The sequence below is a fragment of the Watersipora subatra genome, chromosome 8, assembly GCF_963576615.1.
Source record: "Watersipora subatra chromosome 8, tzWatSuba1.1, whole genome shotgun sequence".
Taxonomy (NCBI): Eukaryota; Metazoa; Bryozoa; class Gymnolaemata; order Cheilostomatida; family Watersiporidae; genus Watersipora; species Watersipora subatra.
In genome coordinates this window covers 44,005,786-44,028,074 of record NC_088715.1, presented here as the reverse complement: position 1 = coordinate 44,028,074, position 22,289 = coordinate 44,005,786, and positions in this window count along the sequence as shown.

The following is a 22,289-nucleotide window of genomic DNA, read 5'->3' as shown; positions in this document are numbered from 1 at the left end:
CATTACAAGCTGAAACCATATTGCAATCGATTCAAAAATGTAAAAATAACCAGGAATAGAACTAGCAATTGGCAAGATTGTTAAAATGAGACAAATGTGTTGAAAGAGATTTGCATTAAGTAAAATTGAATTAAGGCAGGATCAAATTGAGATTGATTCCATCAAGAAGTGAAATGCAAGTTTTGAAAACGCTGTTAGAAATCGAAAAGTACGACCACGCAGATTGGCTAGACTGGATGTTCAGCCAATAGATTATTCCGGAGGGAAACGACTTTGATTCAATGTCCAATGAATCTGCTCAAGTAGGAATTATATTGTAGGGGTAAGTGGGGCAGTTTAGACCCTGGAGCAGTTTGGACAACTTCTGAAATCCATTTTGGATGCTTATGAGTTGTCTTTCCTCTGCCATTAGAAAGCAAATGGTGTAATATTCTGCCTATATGACTCCTTACAACCTCCAGAAAATCTTCACTGAATGGTGAGCAGAAGTTTATTTTTAATGACATTTTTTGTTGAGCTATTATTTGAGGTCAAATCTCAAAGACATTCATTGTCTTGCCATGGCTGCTCATTGATGCACTGTAAGAATTGAGTTTAGATCTGGCAATAAAACTAGTTTAAACACTGCATTTATTAGTTTTGACACATCTTTTGATCAAAATGAAGGACTGGAGCAGTTCGGACACGGTTTACCAAGGCAGTTTGGACCCCTGTCTAATCTGCCCCAATAAATATTGATCCGATTTTTCTGCCAACTTGTGTCACAATCTTTCAAAGAAACTTTGTTATTAATTTATGTTTCAAAATGGTAGGAAAATACATATCAAAGAACCAAGCACAGGATAAAATCCCGCATGAAGTGATGAGAGAAGCAGTAAGACAAGTACTAGCTGTTGAAGGTTTGAAAGCAGTGGAAAAAAGCTCTGGTGTAATGAGAGCCACTATGAGGTGTATACATGAGGCAAAAAATAAAGGCCTTGATCATGCTGTGAAGATAAAAAGCACAGCTAGTCGAGATGTATTCAAAAAATATCTAGAAGCTATATTGGAAAAATTATTTAAAACAGCTGCTAAGATGAATCATGGAGTGTCAAGGAAGTTGGCAAGAAAATTTGCTTGAGAATATGCCAGTGGCTTGGGAGTAAAATATCTTGAGCATTGGGACCATGACTGTAGTGCAGGTGTAGAGTGGATGAACTATTTCATGAAACGCCATCTTAATCTATCATTGCAAAAACCTGAACCCACTAGTCTAAAACGTGGGACAGCTTTAAACAGAGTGAATGTGAAATAATTTCATGACAATCTGCTAGAAGTTATGGAAACATATAAATCTGAAGCAAATAGTATGTATAACATGGATGAGACTAATCTCACAACTGTCCACGGACCTTTGAGATCATAACAGACAAGAACGTGAGACAGTTGGGCCATGTAACATCTGCTGAAAGAAGAGTACTTACTACAATTGTAGCATGTGTAAATGCAGGTGAAGGTTGTATTCCATCAAGGATGATATTTCCTTGGGTGAAATTCAAAGATTTCATGCTGAATAGCGCCTCAGTAGGTGCTGCAGCGCTTTCTGGCTGGATGTCCAAAAATTTATTCACTCATTGGCTTCGACATTTTATCGAACACACTAGAAATAGCAAAGAAAAACCTGCTCTCCTTATTTGTGACAATCATGATAACCATCTCGGCGTAGTTGCTATCAACACAGCAAAAGATAAGGGTGTGGTCATGATTACACTTCCCTCATTGCACACGCAGACTCCAATATCTGGACATCACAGTTTTCAGACCACTCAAGTACTTCAATGATGCATGTACATCTTGGCATCTTATTAATCTTGGTCGAACATAGCCCCTCTGTTTGGTATTGCGTATCCAAGGGCTATGACCCCTAATAACATAAATAGTAGGTTCAGAAAGCCCGACATCCATTTAGTCGGCAGATCTTTAGTGATGAATAGTTTTTTGCACTAAATGTCAGTGATCACCCACATGCAGCCTACATGACTAAAATAGCTGCGATTGAGAGTGACCCACCGAGTAGTCCTATTGTGTGTGAGCCTGCAATTGACGAGTGTGATCGCCTCTACATCTAAAGATACACGTATCAGTGATGTTTCTATAAATATTCATAGTGGGACAGGTATGGAACTGTCACACCAGAACAAATATGAATTTTTCCCAAAGCACACCTAATAACATCTTCTAACACATAATAGAAGATGTAAAACAACATTTAGCCCATGAATACCCAAAAATGCTTCAACTTGAGTTAGAAGGGCTGGAGCAACAGAACAAATGTACAGAGCCATCAAAGTCAAAAACTAGCAAAAAAATCGTTAAGGCTAAAGAAGAAAGTAGAAGTGAGGAGATCATGGCTATGCAACTTGATGACGATACAGATAAACCATCATGTGATGATGAAGATACTTCTGGGAGTACCGAAATTACAGCACAAAAGCTTAACATAGGTTCATATGTCCTGGTAACCTTCCGAGGAAAGAAAACACGAAACACTTCGCAGGAGTGGTACAGGCCGTATATGAGAGCTCTCGCGTGAAAATTGACCAAAAGCCGGCATTCACATCTTAATGCCGGCTTATTGTTAGTAATGGAGCTTCGAAGTTTGCATTACGTTTATTGAGGAGCACATGGCTTTTTTGTTTATTCTTTCACCCTAGACCAATCAGAGTGTGCGGAATTTAATTCTGAAGTCAAAAAGTGATTTTATTGGCTCCTTATGCCAAAATTTTGCGATCGTAGTCATTGCTATGCGATCGCGACGTCATCAGAATGGCGACTTGTGAAGATTTTAAAACTTCGAAATACTTTTTTAATCTAGATGAATCTGAGGAGTTTGGCACAATGCTCGATGAAATTGATGCCGAATATGGAGAAACAATGTCTAGAGATCCAGATTTTCATGTTACAGATAACCTGCTAGCTTGGATGCCCAAATTTATTGACAATGAAAAAGACGATATTGAACCTACCGAAGGATTAACTGTTACTCACTCATATAGTACTCCGGTTAATGACTCCGAATCACCGGCTGCCAGCTTACCAATTCATCCTATGGTGTCTGATGAACCTATTAGCTTCAGTTGCAAGTTTGACTGCATCAACAAGTTTGACAGGTCTCTGATTTGCAGCCAGCTGACTTACAATAAAGGTATGTCAAAGACAGAGTTAGATTAGGTTATCATGGGCCGAATTTCTACTTGTGTGGATGATGGGAACACCACAAAACCTTTTAAGCATAAGGGGAAGATCGGAAAAAGGGCAAGATGCAACTTTAGATATAGTGTTTTATTTATTTTTTCTGATCTCCCCTGTTTATTTTTGGTAGTAATAGTATGGGTGTAGTAGCCTACTAGTGGTTGGCCCAGTTTATGCTTTCCTGAATCGCATAAAATTACATCATACAATACATGACTCGGTGATCAGCCGTACTCACTGGCCTGAGTTAGGCGTGTCTTCACTCATAAGTGATTGCTGGTTGCCACATGACTTATTCAATGTGTTAATGTTTGTGTGTTTATTGTTTTGCCTGCTGACATCAACCCTATGGCATGAGCAATCAATCTCTTGGTCACACGATAACTAGGCCACTAAGACTATTACTCGTAAAGGTGTCTCAGAGTCAGAATCCATTGCTGATCACTTCATTTGCTCATTCTTTAGATTTTCCCAATCAAATACATTCTCCATTCTGGTTGTTTTTTCCGACACTGTTGTGTGCAGGGAATTTTTCCTCTTTGTAAGCTCTATCAAGAGCAGTAAATTCAAGACACTGAAAGCAGCCTGAGTCGAATCCTGGTGCGACTCCAAGAGACTTCTTTCACAAAAGTGGTGCTCCTAGGTCCATTTCACTGGAAGAATCTCAGAGGATTGTTGACTTTCTCAATAACACAGCAGAGGCTAACGCTCTGGCTCTACCAGGTCGTGTTCCACGTAGGTAATCAATCTATGTTGGCTTTTCCCATCCAGTCTATGGGCAATTTTACCTTGTCTGCACATGTAGCTGACTGTAAGAATAAAGTGGATGGTAATTCTGTTTTAGGATTAAAAAAGAGGAAGTCAAAGTCCTGCCTAGTTGTCTTACTATAGCTTCTTTGCATGATGACTATACAAATGCATGTACTGGAGATGGTGTAGTAGCCCGTGGTATCACCACATTTCGCAAGGTGTGGTTGAAAGTTCTTCCATTCCTCTTGATCTCCATGCCCAGTACCGATCTCTGCTGGACATGCTATCAAAAAACACTTACATTTCTAGGTAGGGATTTCAACATCACCTTGCCCAGTTGAAACTCTAAAAACCTCAGTTCAAAATATTGCAGAAAAGATTGAATTCTTTGAACCATTTTGTAGATCTGCGACATACATCGATGAGGAGGAGCTAAAGTTACTGAAAGATAATTCTGACCATTTGCGCCATGCTAAAGCTGCTCGAGAATGCATGAATCAATGCTTGCGAGACTAAGATTCAACTTCCTGCTAACAAAGTTCTTGGGTGCAACCAACCATTGTTTGGTCTAGCAACCGGTCACTACAGTTTTGACTTTGCTCAGCAAGTATGTAGTCTTGTTAGATAGTAGTCCATCCTTAATGTCAGTAATGTCACTATTTTTGATTTCCTTTAGTACGTTGTTCTCATACAAGTGCAATATCTTCTTTTTCAGCCTCTACAATAATTTTTGAGTTTATTCTATCACTTTGTGTGCACATGTGTAGCTATATGGGAGATTACACTTTTAATAATACCAGTATTGCTTTCTCATGATTTTCCTGTGGTGTGGAGTGTATTATGTGCTTTTTAGGAACACGATTAGTGGCTAATTGGTGGGATTAGCATTTGTCACACATACTAATGTACTCACATACACGTCGCTTTTAACAGCTTTCTTTCCGAGCCCACTGTGATGCCCTGCAGAATCTTTGATAAAGAGTACCCTCTCCCTACCCCATTTCGTAATTATAATTTTTTCTTTCATGCATGTTGCAGGTCCACTACCCTAATGATCCCCAGCAACCGGGTCCAATCTATTTTACAACCCCAAGAAAGTGTGGCTTGTTTGAAGTCAGCAATGAGTCTGTGCCACAAGTCAATATAATAGACAAGGCATCACTGGCCACTAAGGGAGCCAACGCTGTTATTTCATTCATCTATCACTTTTTGGAACATTATGGCCTGGGAGCGAAAAAGCTTATTCTTCATACTGACAACTGCTGGTTAGTAAAAGTGTTTTTTTTCTATAGCTTGACTTTTGGTTAAGCTTTCTAAGTTCCAGTAATGATTTTTCTCATCTCACTGTGTGCCCCTGATACCTTCCCATCGGAGGGCAATACTCTCGACTGAGCCAGACTCCTAATATCATAGCTCTCTTTATTTTTTCAGTGGACAGAATAAAAACAACTTTATGATGTTTTACTTGGCTTGGAGATGTCAGCAGAATCTACATGCAGAGGTGGAAATTAACTTCTTGGTTGTGGGCCACTCAAAGTTTGCTTGCGATGTTCTTTTCAGTGCAGTAAAGAAGACCTACTGACGAACAATGGTTTCATCATTGAACGATTTGGTGCAGGTGAGTATAATTATGGGACTGTTTTTAATTTTTTCTCACACCATATTGGAGAACTCGTAGCCTGGAGATACATGGCTGATACTTTTAGGTAGTAGAGAAGTCTGCTCGGCCGTATTTGGCGCAGCTTGTCGGCTCACAGAGTAGTGAGCAAAATGTAACCGTCTATGACTAGGCCTCATACTTTCACAGCGTTAAAAAGATTAATGGAATTAAGAGCTTTCACAAGTTTTCATTCAGCCTAGCTTACCCCGGTACGATGACATGTTATTATCATATATTGTTTTGTGTACTGTTTGCTAACCTTGCTACCAGGGTCACTTTGATGCACAGTCATCCTTTTGTTTTGGGTAAGAAAAGTAAAAGTTCAGATGTATCTAGACTCCCCTGCCATGATGTAAGACTTGAAGGGATCAATGGACTTCCAAATGTGATAAAACCTGAAGGTTTAGACTATGACCGCCAAGAATACTTGTATACTAACATTCACAAATTTTGCTGTCCTGGCACTGAGTACTTAGTTTGCTCGAAGCCTCATGGTAAAAGACGTAAAACGTGACCATAGCACGAATTTTAGCCATTTTCCGAGTCAGATGTGAGTAGGAATGTAATCGTGGTTTTGGGTCTGATACCCCTTGTGTTTTTAGACTCACTGTTTGGCAAAACAAACCCCAGTACGGATTTTATATGTGATGTTAAATCCTAAAGCCTATCAGTTAGTGTTGATAGACCCAGGAGCTTGTCATTTTATTCTTAATGTGTGGTTAGTGTAAAATACGGATGCATAAAAATGTCTAGTTCTTTTTTCAATTTGAGAGCAGGGTTTACCAGTCTTCTGTTGTACTGACCTTAAATTGGTGTACACTAGCTGTTTCAGCATGCTTACTTACCACATAGACCAAGTTTCACCTCAGTCAGTGAAATACAAATGGCCGTATCCAAGGAGAACCTAACGTAAACAACCTATTTCTGCGCAAAGCGTCTTGATTTGCGATTTTTTCCGTTTCAGATTTTGAGTTTTGGCTGACGTGCTTTACAAAAAATTGCAATATCTCATGAACTACTTAAACTAACTCAAAAATTCAAAATGCTTCAAATTCTCCACAAAATTTGCATCTGGCTGTGTTACTAACTCAAAATCTGAAAATCTCTCATTTTGGTTGATTTTCACATGAGAGGTCACATATTGTGATGAGGATACTGCTGTAGTATCGTTCTACAAGAATGTGAGAAACCAAGTTTGTGGTACCAACAGAAGAGGACGTATCAACCGTAGATGTATGAGATATTGTTTTAGTCCTCCCAACTCTACGGCATCGGGAGGTACTGAAAGAACTTGTAAAAACTCACATTAAGATTAAGATGTTTCTCACAATTTCTAATGTTGCTTACCCCCTCATTTAAATTTAACAATATAATAGTTTGCAATAAATTGCCATCATCTACAATGGCTTCCCAACCTGGGTCGTAACTGCTGTACTGGGTCCAAACTACCCTGGCTACGGGGCAGTTTGGATCCTTAGAACGCTTTCATAAAATATAGCTTTGCTGAACATTCGTGTGAAACAACAAGTAAACTACTCCAGAGCAAAGTAGGTGACACTCTTTTATATTGAGTCAAAGTATCATAGAGCTGTAACAATTCTGTACCGAAATATTGACAAAAATCTGAGAAAAAGTCTATACTGCCCTACTTACAAATGCTCCTACTATGAGTGCCCCTACAAAAAATGCAATTAACCACAAGAAACTAATAGCGTTAAAACTTTAGCACATTGTAATAAATTCCCGAATCAACAGGTTATGGAAGAAGTGAACTGGAAAATATTTGTGTCATGTTGTTGGTAGTCACCACACCTACAAACAAACTAAAATTTGAGCGTGAAGAAAACTGGTATCGGCAAAACTGTATAAAAGCCATAAACAGAGAAGATCGTCATTCAAGTCAATATCATGTGAACATTTGTCGAATAAAAAACAGAAATTACCAAAAAAGACAGCATCTTAAAATTAGAGACAAACAGCAAAACCTCTCAAGCCATCAGAAACAATACAAGAGCGCAGTGATTGAGAAATCAAAGAAAACATAGCTACTTAACAAAACCCAAGCATTAGCATAGTTTTTCACCAACGCCAGGCAAACTTGTCTAAAGCGTTCCATTTTAATAACATTGCTTTTCAGCGACAACAATAAAGAGAGACGAAAAATAAAAAACCAAAAGAGCATATGAATGCATAATGAAACACAAGCAGAGACCTCTAATAATAAGTACAGTGCACCCTCGAGATACGATTACCCTGATATACGATTTTTTCACCTTACGAAGTCAAACATCGTGATATCTTCACCTCGCTATACGAATTTTATTTCACCATACGAATTTGAGAAAAGTTTCGCCCGAGTTAAAATTTGGCCGTCGGTGTGCTCATAACACACGTCGAAATAAAAAAGACACCGAAATATAGTTTGCCGAAAACATTCTTAGAACGTTTAGAAGAGACACGATGATCGACTTCTCTCATATCCGCGTGGAAAATTTCGTGTTAAATGCACAAGCGAGAGCAAATATTCATTTGTAGCGTTATTATAGCTTTTGCTATAAACTTTCAAGTCAGCATACGTATATAACTACAAGTATCTACATTTAATTCGTTATCTATGGAATCTGAGACCGATCCAAACGTTACAAAACGAAGGAAAATTGATTTCTATGTCAACGAAGTTGGATGTCGTAAATAAGAAGGGACCCGTATTATTAACATTGTCAAGGAATATGATCGCAACCAATCAGCATTTGCAATTATTATGCAATTATTATTAAAACAAGAACTCCATTAAAGCAAGCACAAGAAAGAGCTTCCGACAGAAGATTTGAATGAGCTAGGTCATGCACGCGATCAGCATTCAAAAGGAGCAACCATTTAGTAAAGGCAAGGATGTAGAAGATACGGAAAACCCCACATTCGCAGAAATATTTTAAGTGTTTAATTTACTGATGTGGACTGGTACATTAAAACAATGCATGTATAATATATATTATTTATCTCTTGTGTGGCATGTTTTTCATATTTTAGTCATTTTATTTGTTTCCTTTTGGTTTTATGTTTTATTCTCTTGTTTAACCATGTCTTTGCATATGGGCTTGTTATCTTCTACGTGAATACAATTCATCGTATGTATGTATGTAACTCATATAACTAGCTACTCAGGATAGTTGAAGCATCCACATTACTTTCTGAAACTTGCTAAAGCCCTGTCCCCCCTAGGGTATAAATACGTACAAACTTTGTATGTATAGTTACATTGATTCTTTTGCACATTTCATACAAGACAAACTACTGTACCACATTCTCTGGATCCTTTTACAAGCGCTAGCTAGAAATTTTCTGCATTGCACCATCAATTTTTTTCGTAGAAAAGGTAGAAGAATTGGACAGGAATGGACAACTTCTTTTAGCCTACTAAAAAATTCCAATTCATTACGTTTTAAATTTATTTTCAAGTGCACAGCACCATAATTAGCATTGATACGCTTTTGCCTCATCTCTGCTTTACTCGCTACATGTACCAGCTAAAGCCACGTTACTCCACAAGTATGTACGTCCTGTATAGAAAATAAAATTTTATTTTTCTTTTCGGTAGCCATTAAATGGTCAAGTGTGCGAGGGGCCGCTTTCTATAACTGCATCGCTCGGCCTTATTGATTTAGGTTGAAAAGGTTTCAAACAGATAGGCTAAAGTTTGTAGCGAAAGTGAAGATATGAACTGCTGAAGGATAAAATTTCGTGATAAAAAGTTGATACATACTAAAACTTAGTTTCAAGTGTAGGTTTAGAAAGCTAAACTTACTTGAAGTGAATTCAAAGTTTATGTTATGCGTACCTTTTGAAGGCAAGAACTCCTTACCGTACGTTATGCATTTGGTACACACATTATAATTTTGCGTTTTATTGCAGATCATAACCATTAAAATACACTAAATACAATACAGTTACTGTAGGTAACTATAATTACTAAAGTTAACATACTATTTTGTTGCTAATTGTCAATATGTACACATTTTTATGAAAAAAATTTGACGATTTTCACCAGGGAGTGTTTGCATTGTTTAATTACAATGGTCTCTATACCCCGATATACGAATTTTTCACCATACGATGCCAACCCTGGAACGAATTAACATCGTATCTCGGGGGTGCACTGTACATTGGAAGTTCCCAAAACAAGATATATTTATAACTCTACATACGAGTGCCCAAACATACAAGAAACTCGAAAGCTGTTTCTAGCAAGTTTCTTCTTTGTGATACGAGTAATATTTGGAATACGAGCGTGAGAGCCGGTTTTCGATAGTCACTACATTGTATGGCCAAGTATGCAAGAGGCCGGTGTCAAGAACAGCATTGCAGTTTTTTCTCAACGAATAAGTTTGAAAAAAGTTTTCAATATGTTGGCTAAGTCATAATGAACATGAGGCAAAAGAGTATAACCGTAAACAGATTCTACAAATATGACAACAAATGAAGTTTAGTAAAAGCCCGTGTAAAAGTTTAAGCCCGTGTTTAGTAAGCTGAAACTATCAAGGTTGATGTCAGAGTTATAATCCTTGAAATAAACTTGTTTGGTACACTGAACAATTGTGAGCCTAAGGATTATAACTCTGAACTTTAAAGTCTCTCTCAGACCGCCGTTGTCAACAATGTCTGTATCAATGGTAAAACTAGATTCAATAGTAATTAATGCACATTTATTTAAATATCTACAACCAGTTGGATGTATGTTACAGCAGAACTTTTGCATCCAAAAGGGTTAATGTCAATCGGCCCAAAGGAATGTGCAAAACAGGCAACATTCGCTTCACCCATGAAAGGGTTAAATTTATCTTCCAAAAATTCTGATGAGCAATTTAAAAAATACAACGCCACTTTTTAAATGAGCATCATCTTTAATAAAGCAGCACTACCAGAGAAAAGTTGGAAAATAGTGTGTCATGGTGCTCAAATAAAGGTTTTATGGTAGTTGCTGCAAGAATGCTCTTCTGAATGTTAACTAAAGACATTTTTGATGCAAAACTGTAAGAATGAGAAGGAAGTCATTCACTCATAAAACATCCAACGGTCATATAGTCATTCCGGTAAGCCAATTGATTATGAGCAATGATTAAGCGTTAGGAAATTGTTTATTCAGTTCAGTGATTCATTCCCATATCGTCATTACACAATTATGGTTCACACAATCTTTCACTAAACTACAGATATGTCAAGTATTTATATCATCGCTGAATTTGAAAATAAGTCGGTTGCACTCATTAGTGGATCTTGGCTCAGTGAGCAAGAAGAAAACACAGCGGTATGATAACTCGCACAGGACTAGTAATATAAAGCTGTAATACCCCCAGTGAGAATAGAAAAATGAAACATTAGTGTTTACTTGCTAGGCTATGACAACTTTGAACATGGTTGTGAAAATATTACGACAGCCATGGGAAACTAACATTGAACATTAAATTTGCTGTACATACATATTATGTGGAATGAATTTAGTATTTGAGCAATTAAATATTATTTTATAAAGGTGTACCAAACATCTAAAGTGCAGTCTTAAACATTTACAACTTCTTTGATGGATAGCAAATATGTTTATTACGGTATTACGGTTATTACAGGATTGTTACAGGACTACTATAAAATGAACATACTAGGAAGAGTTGCCAGTTATCTTGAAATGTGGACTTCATGGCAATTAGTGAAATACTGAAAAAAATTGAAAGTTGAGATAGTTATAAAAAAAAAAATTATTTGTACAAGCAATAGACTTTTCTTTTCTGTTATTCCGAAGCATCATCGATCACTTTAGCTTATAAACTTGAAGGAAGCAAAATTGTTTGACCAGTCTGTTCTAGAACCAACATAAGACAAATTGTGATGTTTGAACACGAGCTTAAATGATTAGATTGTCTCTTTCAAAACTGGAGAACAGGTCTAGGTTTATGGTTTTTTCAAAGCAGTGATGTCATAGATTATTGCTATAACCATACCAAAACACTTATTTACCTGGCAAAACTCCCACCTCCCTTCCGCAACTTCTAAGTGTACTGAAACAATGCCGTCATGGCATATTGCTACAACTGTATTTAGAAACGAACTCAATGATGGTTCAATCAAGGTGGTTTCATGAGAAAATGGCATTAATCCGAATTTATGCATGAAATTTAGCAAAAATTCCCAGCCAGCTTAGTTTTTATTTTATTAATGCTTATCATACTACATTATTTATTTTCTGTAGAACTGCTACTGGCCACCAGCAAGAACTAGAAGTTTAGCAAATGTTGTCAAGAAACAACTTCAACCGGATACAACATGGAAAGTTTACAAAATCAAAATCTTATCTTCAACCAGTGAGTATGCAATTTATGACATACCAGCCAATCTTCAAGTAGCATACTCTACTGCGGCAATATGTAATATTAGCCAAAAGGTTATAAGCGACTATTGTTGGAAATAGTACTAAAGCTTTGGAGACCGAAAAACCAAAAATGTGGTATAACGTATAATGGTTATAGCGCACGCCTTCGACTTCTATATAGACATTTACAAACTTGATAATACGTAATGCTAGGTTTTGGTTTATCTTTGACTCATGTAACAAATTGTTGGTGAAATCTAAATATTTTGTGTTTCAGATGAGTACGAGTAAGTTTCTAGAAGACATCAGCGAGCCCTCACATCCATCAATGTTGTTTCTGACAATACAGGTATTACATCAATCGCACTAATGCCACCATAAAAATATTGCACAAATTCACATGCGATTTCACAGGCTTTGTCCCCACGCCTACATCAAGCATGTTGAGTATTTCCACGTGCCGCATTGCCGTGACATTCAGTCAGCTATGTCTTTTAAATTACAATCGTTGTGCGAACCGCCTGTGGCATGCGTGTCTCTTTACTTCGAAATGTAAAGGTCACTGTAAAAATATTTTTCACATTCGCGTTCTGCATTCAGTATGTTTTGCTCTTTAGCGTGTCTTCTATATATGTTTGTTGTAAAAACTAGAGCATTTTCAATGCATGAGAAATGTAAACTGATTAAATTTACTAATGTTCATGCAGCAACCGATTGAATGCTGACTTAGCAGAGTTGTGCAACTTTATAAAAGAGAAGCGCATAAAATAAAATAAGCGAGGCAATTAATTCACCAAACTGCTACAAAAGGTTCAATAAGTTTACACAAAGTAAAACTAGATTTGTAATCACACTGACCATGTTGGGACTTGTATTGATATTGCAAGACAAATGACTATCCTAAATTGGAATAGTCTATTGCGGGATTGCCAAGCAAATAGTCACCGCCTCTTCAATCGTCAAATACCAGTCAAAATACAGTAAGCTATCACTTGATAGAAACAACTTCCGGATCTAAGGTTATTGTATCTAAATTTTTTGCCTCTTAACAGTAACTTAATTATTAATTGTGATATTAATTTCATGCACCGTTTTAAAGGCTCAGACTCCAAGATTCTGCTAAATCCCTTTACATGAATGTTTTCTCAAGAGTAAATAGAAAGTTTGAGATGCGGTTGCCATCAGTCAAACTCACGCCCAAGATTTAATTGCATAACACAATTTCAAAAAAGGCTATTTTCAATTAATTTTGGTAAGTCTCAATCTCATCTCCTGAGTGACATCTGAATAATGTACCAAGATTTCTTAGAAGTTTCCAAACCAGCCACTGTACCAACCATTTTGATTTAATAGCAATTGGTTTTAAGAACATTATTAATTTCAAGTAAAAGCTTTGCATCCGTAAAGCTGGTTGATGTACGACTTTTAATAATACTCAGTATTTAGGTGACTCAATGGCAATGCTTAAGCGTTAAAAAATTGTTTATTCATTTCAGTGATTCATTCTCATATCGTCATTACACGATTCTGGTTCACGCAATCTTTCACTAAACTACAGATATGTCAAGTCTTTATATCATCGCTGAATTTGAAGATAAGTCGGTTGCACTCTTTAGTGGATCTTGGCTCAGTGAGCAAGAAGAAAACACAGCGGTAAGATAACTCACACAGGAATAGTAATATAAAGCTGTAATACCCCCGCGAGAATAGAAAAATGAAATACTAGTGTTTACTTGCTAGGCTATGACAGCTTTGAACATGGTTGTGAAAATATTATGACAGCCACATGAAACTAACATTGAACATTAAATTTGCTGTACATACATACTATGTTGAATGAATTTAGTAATTGAGCAATTATAATATTATTTTATAAAGGTGTACCAAATATCTAAGGAGCAGTCTTAAGCATTTACAACTCCTTTGACCAGATAGCAAATATGTTTATTACAGTATACTAGGATTGTTAGAGGACTACTATAAAGTGAACATACTAGGAAGAGTTGGCAGATATCCTGAAATGTGGACTTTATGGCAATTGGTGAAATAATGAAAAAATTAAGTTGGTGGTGATGAAAAAAATTAATTATTTTTTGCAAGCAATAAAAACTTTTCTCTTCAGTTATTCATAAGCATAATTGACCACTTTAGCTTGTAAACTCGAAACAAGCAAAATTGTTTGACCAGTCTGTTCTGGAATCAAGAAAAATAATGTTTTAAGCTGCGCTCACAGCAGCTGAAATTGGGCCGATTCTCTGACCAAATTTTTTACTGACCGAGAACTGTATCGTGTAAACAGAGCAAACACGCCTGAGACCGATATGGTACAGAGAGAAAAATTTTTCAAGGCCGATATTCAATTTGAGTAGCCAATGAAATCCTTTTCTGTGAGTCACAGTGTCATTTAAAGTGAACACAATATTTATCTTCACACACGTGTCTGCTTTTGCTCTTCATTCATGAGTAACAGCAACCTCGGAAAATTGCTGCAGAATTGTTGCTCATGTTCAATTATCATAGCAACGGCATGCTAATTAAAGCATTTGTCGTTGTGATAATAATTGAAGCACATTATGTTAGCAAAAGATCATCCTCCTTATGGTTATCCATTATTAGTGATGAGCTGGGCAGTGCAAAATAATCAGTCAACTTGCTAATAAGCTAACTAAAAACAATGTAGGAAACAGCAAAATGAAAAGCGTGACTCACTAAAATATATCAGCTAAAGTTATCTGACCCTGAAAATAAAAACTGGCAAAATCACCCACTCTCATTTCAAACTTGGCCTCCATTTGCAAATCTGATCTGAATGCAGCTTACAACTAACGAGCCAGCGCAAGTGACCAGCACACACATGCGTGTACACACACCATCAACACTGTTTATGAATCATTCAATTAACTAGTGGTCAACCACAGCGACAAAAATGATTGTCCATACGGGTTAGGTTATTAAACTACTGAGGCACTCTGCTTGGCAAACTTTTGAGTATTCTATACAAGAGGTCAGAGGCTTGTATGCTCCTTCCAACCTCGGACAGACAGCACAAATAAGCGTAATTGCCAGAGTAAATAGTATAACATCATAATTCATGTAGTAATTGTACAAGCACTGATCACTTTTAGTACCAAAGATGGCTGTGATTCTTGCGAAGTGCTTAATCTCATACTATTCTGATATTCGATACACTAGAGCGCTTGCACTATTTGTTTTAAAAAACAACAAAAATCATGACTAGGCTAAATTACTAATAACAGTGACTATATAGATGTGTGTATAAAAAGGTTACTGCAGCAGCAGAAGCTAGTTGTATTGAAAAAGATTTTATGGACAATACTGGTACAAATGTATAAGAACGAAGCGCACAATTCCTTACAAAATGTTCTTTTTGTAAGGCTTGATCTAAGCAACTGCAACCATTCATAGATTTGTTATAGGTAGCAATCATGGGCTTCGTGGCATCATGGGCATAACTAGCTCTCGCTTTTGCTGCACCTCTTCTAGCTCAGCGCGTGGAATGTGCTGGCCACAGTACAGTGTTTCTAGTTTTGCTACGCCAAACAAAGCAGGACTTCATCAGATGTGATGAAATTCATATGCTCTCTGCGGCGCGTTTTAGAGCTTTTGTTCGGATAGATGTTGGGAATCATACTTGGTTAACAGTTCACATGAAATGAATATAAATGCTATATAATGCTTATAAGCATTATTTATTGTCAGTTTCACATGAACACACACTACAATAGTCTCCACACTAAGCATTTGAACTAAGAAAATCTGAATCGATTCACTTGAAGCTACAAAAAGAGAACCAAACCACACAATATAAAAAGCACCAGTGGGGGGCTCTCCGTCCCATTCAAATTGTCTGTAAACCCGCAGGGGGGCTTATCGTAGTGCATGAGTTAAATTATTCATCATTATGAGGCAAATATGGTATTTATTGTTCGATATCAAGTTGATTTCAACCCTTCGGGCGCCATTTTCGCAGATCTGCGAATCTTCAGTGGCTTTGTGTAAGGCAGTTGTGTAACTGATCAACAATTTGAAGTTTCTTACCATATAGCGTTAAATCGCGTCCATTAGTAGTAAATAAATCATTCGGCGATATCCATTCAAAACTCTTTTAGCAGTTTTAACACAACATCATAAGTGAAGGCAGCGCGAATCACATCGGTAGTTTCAGCAAAAAATCCTCGTCTTCTCGGAATCTCCAACAGGCATTCGGGGCTAAGTATGACTCGCTTAGGTCTTCCATAACCATGGTTTGACGACGTTTTGTCAGTTTACATCTATGAAATCTTTACAAAGAGATTCAACAATCATTTGTATCATAATTAACAAAAACATCAATCGAGGTTGTTTGTGGGCATAGACATATAATTTAGTTATAATTTTTCGAAAGCCATAATGTTTGATGCCTTAGAAAGCTGAAAACTCCGCATCATGGTAACTCCAAAGATGTTACCATAGAGTATCTGCGTTTGAATCCCAACCGTGACTTTATTTCTTTGACGAATTTAAAAAGTATTGCCACAGTGTCTGCACAAAAATACGGCGGTAATGTTGCCCATGGCACAATTTCTAATAAAATTCAACTTCAAAAAACCGTGGCAAATCAAAATTACATGATATGACATATAGGAATTTATTTATAAAATTGTGAAATACTAGTAATCCTACTCAACGTGAGATGATTGGAACAATTGGTCCCTATTATTCATCATTAGAATTGTCATCGATAGGACTCTCTTCTGGAATAACATGGTATTGTTCGAAATTAATATTTCATTTCATAGTATCTGCCTACAAGACCACACTTCAGTAATCCATTTGACACATCCACTATTGGCCATCTACGTTTTTTTGTATGTAAATCATGATTCTTGACACAAGACTGTCTTGGGGCGTTGCTACTCTGTTAAAAACATATCAAGAGGTAGCGGCTTTGTTCTTTTAGTGAGGTGAACCAATAAGTTGGTGAAGTGCTGTTTTGTGTGCTATATGATTTTCACTATAACTTGCTTTTCTCATTTTTTTTAATTGTTGCGTTCTTACTGATGGCATTTTTGAATGCCAGTTCCTCAGCTACGCATTGCCCGCCTCTGATCCTGATTGGACTATTAGCAAATTAAAAGATTTGGGGCAGAGAAGAGGTTACAGTATGTACATGTCAAGAACCTGAATTTTCGAACCAAACTTCAGATCTCGACTTATACGCCGGATCGACTTGTACTTCGGAATTTACGATCTATAGTTACTTTTCATTTAATTGTGATTTTTGCTATTGAAAGTTGGAAAAATTAGTTTCAAATTTAGAAATGCTGTAGTACAAAACGTAGACACTTTTTGGCAGATTGGAAGCACATTTAAACACTAATTACCTAGCGCATGAGAATTTTAAGCAGAGAAAATATGGGAAATCTAAGAGTTGTGTGCACATGGACATAATTAACAAAGCAACTCCCGAAGGTTTGCTTTGTGATAGATTATGTAGAACTTGTGATAAGCATGTTAGGTTGAGAGTTGCGCTGGCTTGATACCAAAACTCCAACTTAGAGCTAGTAGTACGATGTAACTTCCTTTTCTCTTAATATGACATGATTTTGGGCTATTTGATTGTGATATAAGGTAGGTATGATTGAAGAATTTGACAATACGTAAGAGGTAACAGCTGTTTCCCTTCACTTTTATGCTACAACCCAATTTTGATTTGTCTTCTTTAGCCTTGCATCAAGTGTTCAACAGTTGCCGACGATGTATTTTTACAAGTGTATGCGCTAATTTAAACAAGCCTATATAAGAAATTGAAAAAGCAGAATGCTTTCATACTTCTAGATCAACTACAACTTACAAGATCTTATCACTTCATTTTCAATCTTTCATTAAATATCTGCACTTTGAATTTCTTAAAACTTCGGAACCATCTGCAATGGCATTAGCAGTGATTCTCATTTACCTGCATAGCTGTTTGCACATATAGCGCCTCATCAAAAAGGTTTACTCCAAGAGAATAACTCGACTAATATGGGTTGTTTGATTACAGTTTGTCGTTATTTGTTAATGGATATGAACAAGTTAGTGTTTTTGGCTACATGAGATTTACTAATCATTTTACCGTATTGCTATTTTACAACAAAACTGTTTTTAATCTTAAATTATTAAAATGATAATTCAACATGAGAACAATGCATCTAGGACACCAGTCGCTGCTGAAGAAACTTACTATTAGCAAACCCCTAAATATGATTTGCATGTGCATTTTTCATAATATGCCAATTTGAAATTGCAGCCTTATAGAAAGCTCAGGTATGAAGCCATTAAATAAAAAGCTGATTAAGATGATTTTTCATAATATGGTGGTTGTGCACTCTTGTATCATCTGTGCCTATTCTGAGGAATAGCGATTCCAAAAACTTGAATGAGTGGCCAATATTACCTTAGCATAGAGTGCCCACAAACAGTGATATGAAAAGAAAAGTATTGCAGGTACTATTTCATGTATCTAGCAAGTGACACTGTGATGTGGCAGATCAACCTCGAGGTTCATAATTGCCTTGCTAACTGGTTGGTGCCATCTTTACTTTATACTCATATTTGCTTTGTTTGTATTCTGTGCTCTCTAGCAGTTCTCATCTGCTAATATAAATGCATCTTCACATTTCAGGCCTAGAAGGATTGTGCTATAATCTGAACTGTTGGATGAAAGAACAGCCTTCGCCACCACTTTCGAAGGATGAGCTGAAATAACTTTAGTCTAACGTGGTAAAGCATGATGTGGACTAGCATTATTCACAAATATGATCATAACTTTGCTCCTTCATCTTTGTGAATCATTGATATATAATTTATTTTGGTGTAAAAGTTATTATTTTTCTGCCATGTTTGGATGATGATAATATATATACAGTTTATCCATTTTATATCTATGTTTATTGTTTTATATAATTTTTTGTTATTATATCATACAACTGTTTTCACCGAAATATACAGATTCGGAACCACACCCTGATCAATCAAATGTCTGTTGTTAGTAGCTGGCGTATCCTGGTTGCGGTACTGTGGTCTGCCTTATTGAACTGTCTCTTTTCTCCATTAAGTTATCGTTGCATGGTCTGAACATGGGTGAATGGCTAGAGGAGGTCCTAATAGAGTGGTTTGACGGTCTGGACTAGGCTCCCGGGTCGCCGGGTATAAAGCTAGGTATTCGCTTCCTCTCGTTGTCTGGTAGACCCAATCACAGTACCATTCCGACTTTTTTCTAGTACGGGACGAATGACGATTTAGATCTTCTGTAGCGTGGATGGGTTTGCCACAGCCTTGGGCACATTGCTAAGTGTTCGGAGTCCAGGTCCGCATCAAACTCATCGGTGCTTTCTAGAGGGGAAGGGTTTATTTCCCCTTTAACTTCGATATGGGATGTGCTAGATGAGGTTCCGAGCTCGAATCCTCGTGCAAGTTTTCGAGACAGACTCCCCAGACATTGGCCTGTGCAGTTGCCTTTCCCATGTCGTCCAACTTATCCGCTTATCAACTTATATTTGGGAAAGGAACTCCATTAATCCTTCTTCAGGTTGCGGGCAGTTTCTTTGTGAGGGCCGAGCCCTGCCGACCCCTTTCATATTTGACCCTCTTTGAGGCTCAAACGTTCCCCGAGCATGGCCAGGGCTTCCTGGACAAGCATGATATAGTTTTACCTTTTGGCAGTCTTTCCACCACATAGGTGTGGTTGTTCCAGAGCTGGCATAGCTCCTCCATCAGTTGGCTCTCGAATTGAGCGCCTTTGTCTGTGTGATTTGCTATGGAAGCCCAGGTAGATGAACACTCTTTCTCTCAGGGTGGTGGGGAAGGGGCTTACAAGGTCGACGGCGAACCCCTGCCAGGGTCAGCCACTGTATAACCGCTGCCGGCTCCATGCAGGTTTAGTCCCTCTGTGCTTGGCGGACTGGCAGGTCTCACAGCTTCGTATTAGCCTGCCGACAGCGGCTGTCATCCTGGGCCAGTACCATACAAGCTGGAGGTGGCTTACCATCTTCGCCACCCCGAAGTGGGTAATGGCATGTGTCGGTCAGATACTTGGAATAAATATATATATGTATATATATAGATATATGATTAGAATGTTGTGGTTAATATATTGCATTATTTTTCAGAAACAGATGACATACAAGTTGGTTTAGGAGACCTAAGAGTCAATATCCTGTGGCAAGATGTTCTTAAGAAAACATGTAGGTTTGTCAGGTGATCTCTTTGAAAAAACTATCAAAGTTGAAATGTTTTCTATGTATTGTATTATCAAGAATGTCATTGCTGTTTATATTAGCATAGAGTGGAAAAGTTGCACAGAAGTTAATAATGCGTATGCCTGCAAACTATGGCAGCTATAAGAAAAAGGCTCAAGAGTAAAGCGACCTCTATCCAGAAACAACAACCGGGGAGCTGCAAAGCTATTGGAAGTCAGGGTTATTCCCATGGTCAGTTGTCCGTGAAGGTAACTTTTTTCATGAAACATCAATTACCTGCCACAAATGTAGACATTCCTTGTTCAACTCTTACACATGATAACCCTATATTTACAGGCCAGGCGGGTTTCACTTTTTGATGCTTCAGATATGACCCTCTCACATGATGTTCTTAAGACAGTGGAGAGTTATCAATTGTGGCAGAGAACTCTAGAAGAAATCCTTATTCTAGGGCAGGAAAGGCATACAATGATAAAAAACAATAGGCGAGTTTCTCATCCGAGTTTGTAGATGCTTAATATGCATGACAGGGTATCAATAGTGATGTCTCAGTTGTTTTTTCTATAACAAGAAATCTACCACATCACGTTGAAACATAGGATACTTTTTCAAGTATTAAGGTGAATTCTGAGTCCAGATTTTTGGCTAATTTGGTCCTCTTCATTTTTAGTCCAGCAACTTGATACATGCAATGGAGAAGAAGCCATATTTCTTCAAAACATGATGGAAAAGTCCTCCGTTTTCTACTCTGAGGAATTGAGGTACGTACTATTAAATTGGGAAAGAACAGTATCACAGTCCCGGGCTCTGCACCTCGACTAGCTACGCTATTGTGCACGTGGGCCCTCATTAAATATAGATTGATTTTTTATTATGTTTTTTTTTAATTTTTTGATGAAAATACAAACAAACAAACAAGCAATAGTGATCAAGCTTTTGCCAATCAACTTTTGCAGTTTAGCAGCAACATGTCATATAGCAGAAAATGTTAAATTTAAGAAACATCCAGCATTATTTAAAGCCATGAATGATGATTTACCCGGTCGGATCGAGAAAACTCAACCTGTGCATTTCATTCATTGAATTATTTTATTGTTAGGATATGCAGCTAGCCATGCCACTATGCCAGGATTTAGATATATCTGATGATGACGACGGTGACTCTGATGAAAGTCTTTATGGGGAATAATATGCCGCGATTTACATGTATGACCACTTTTTGAAGGTCATTGTTTCGTATGTATGTGCGATTCTGATTTAGCTTGCTTTTCACATGAGTTCTTCATTATTATTCATGTTTATTGCATGGATTTGCTATGAACATATTTGCAACAATTTCATTTGATTCATGTACTATAAATTTTGTTTGCATTTACTTTTCATGCTGATCCTCACAAAACAATATAATAATTTATTTCATTTAATTTAAGTATAATAATATATTTCTCAACAATAAACAAAATGTCTTTTGTAAAACCTTCAGTATATGTTATGTTGTCAGCCAAAATAAATTGGATAATCCATCGGAGGTGAGTCTAGGCAATGCGACAATATAGGTGAGAATGTCATAACAAGCCTGCCGGGCACCTAGTTTTAACTGCTTTGATACCTATGTATACAAGTGAGAATGAAAAAATGCATTGCAATGAGCCTCATGTATCCATTGAATAAAATTATTAAAATATTCAACTATGACAGACAACACAATGTGGGATAAAACTCCTGAATATATTTTACCTTTTACACGAGAACTAAGGCAAATGTAGCAATACTGAAATTATATGCAGTATTAACATAGCTCAGCAGTATGAATACCAAGTTTTTATACATGTGGGCCAATAGTTGTAGAAATTCATTCTCATAAGACTGTTCAGGGCAACATAAAAAAATAAAATATGTTCATACAAATATCATGATTTGTATGGACGAGCTAGTAGGGCACCTACATGTAGTTGTAACTATTTCGATACCTTAGGATTCAGGTAAAAATGACTAAAATGCATTTCAATGAGCCTTCTGTAACCACTGAGTTGAATTATTCAAA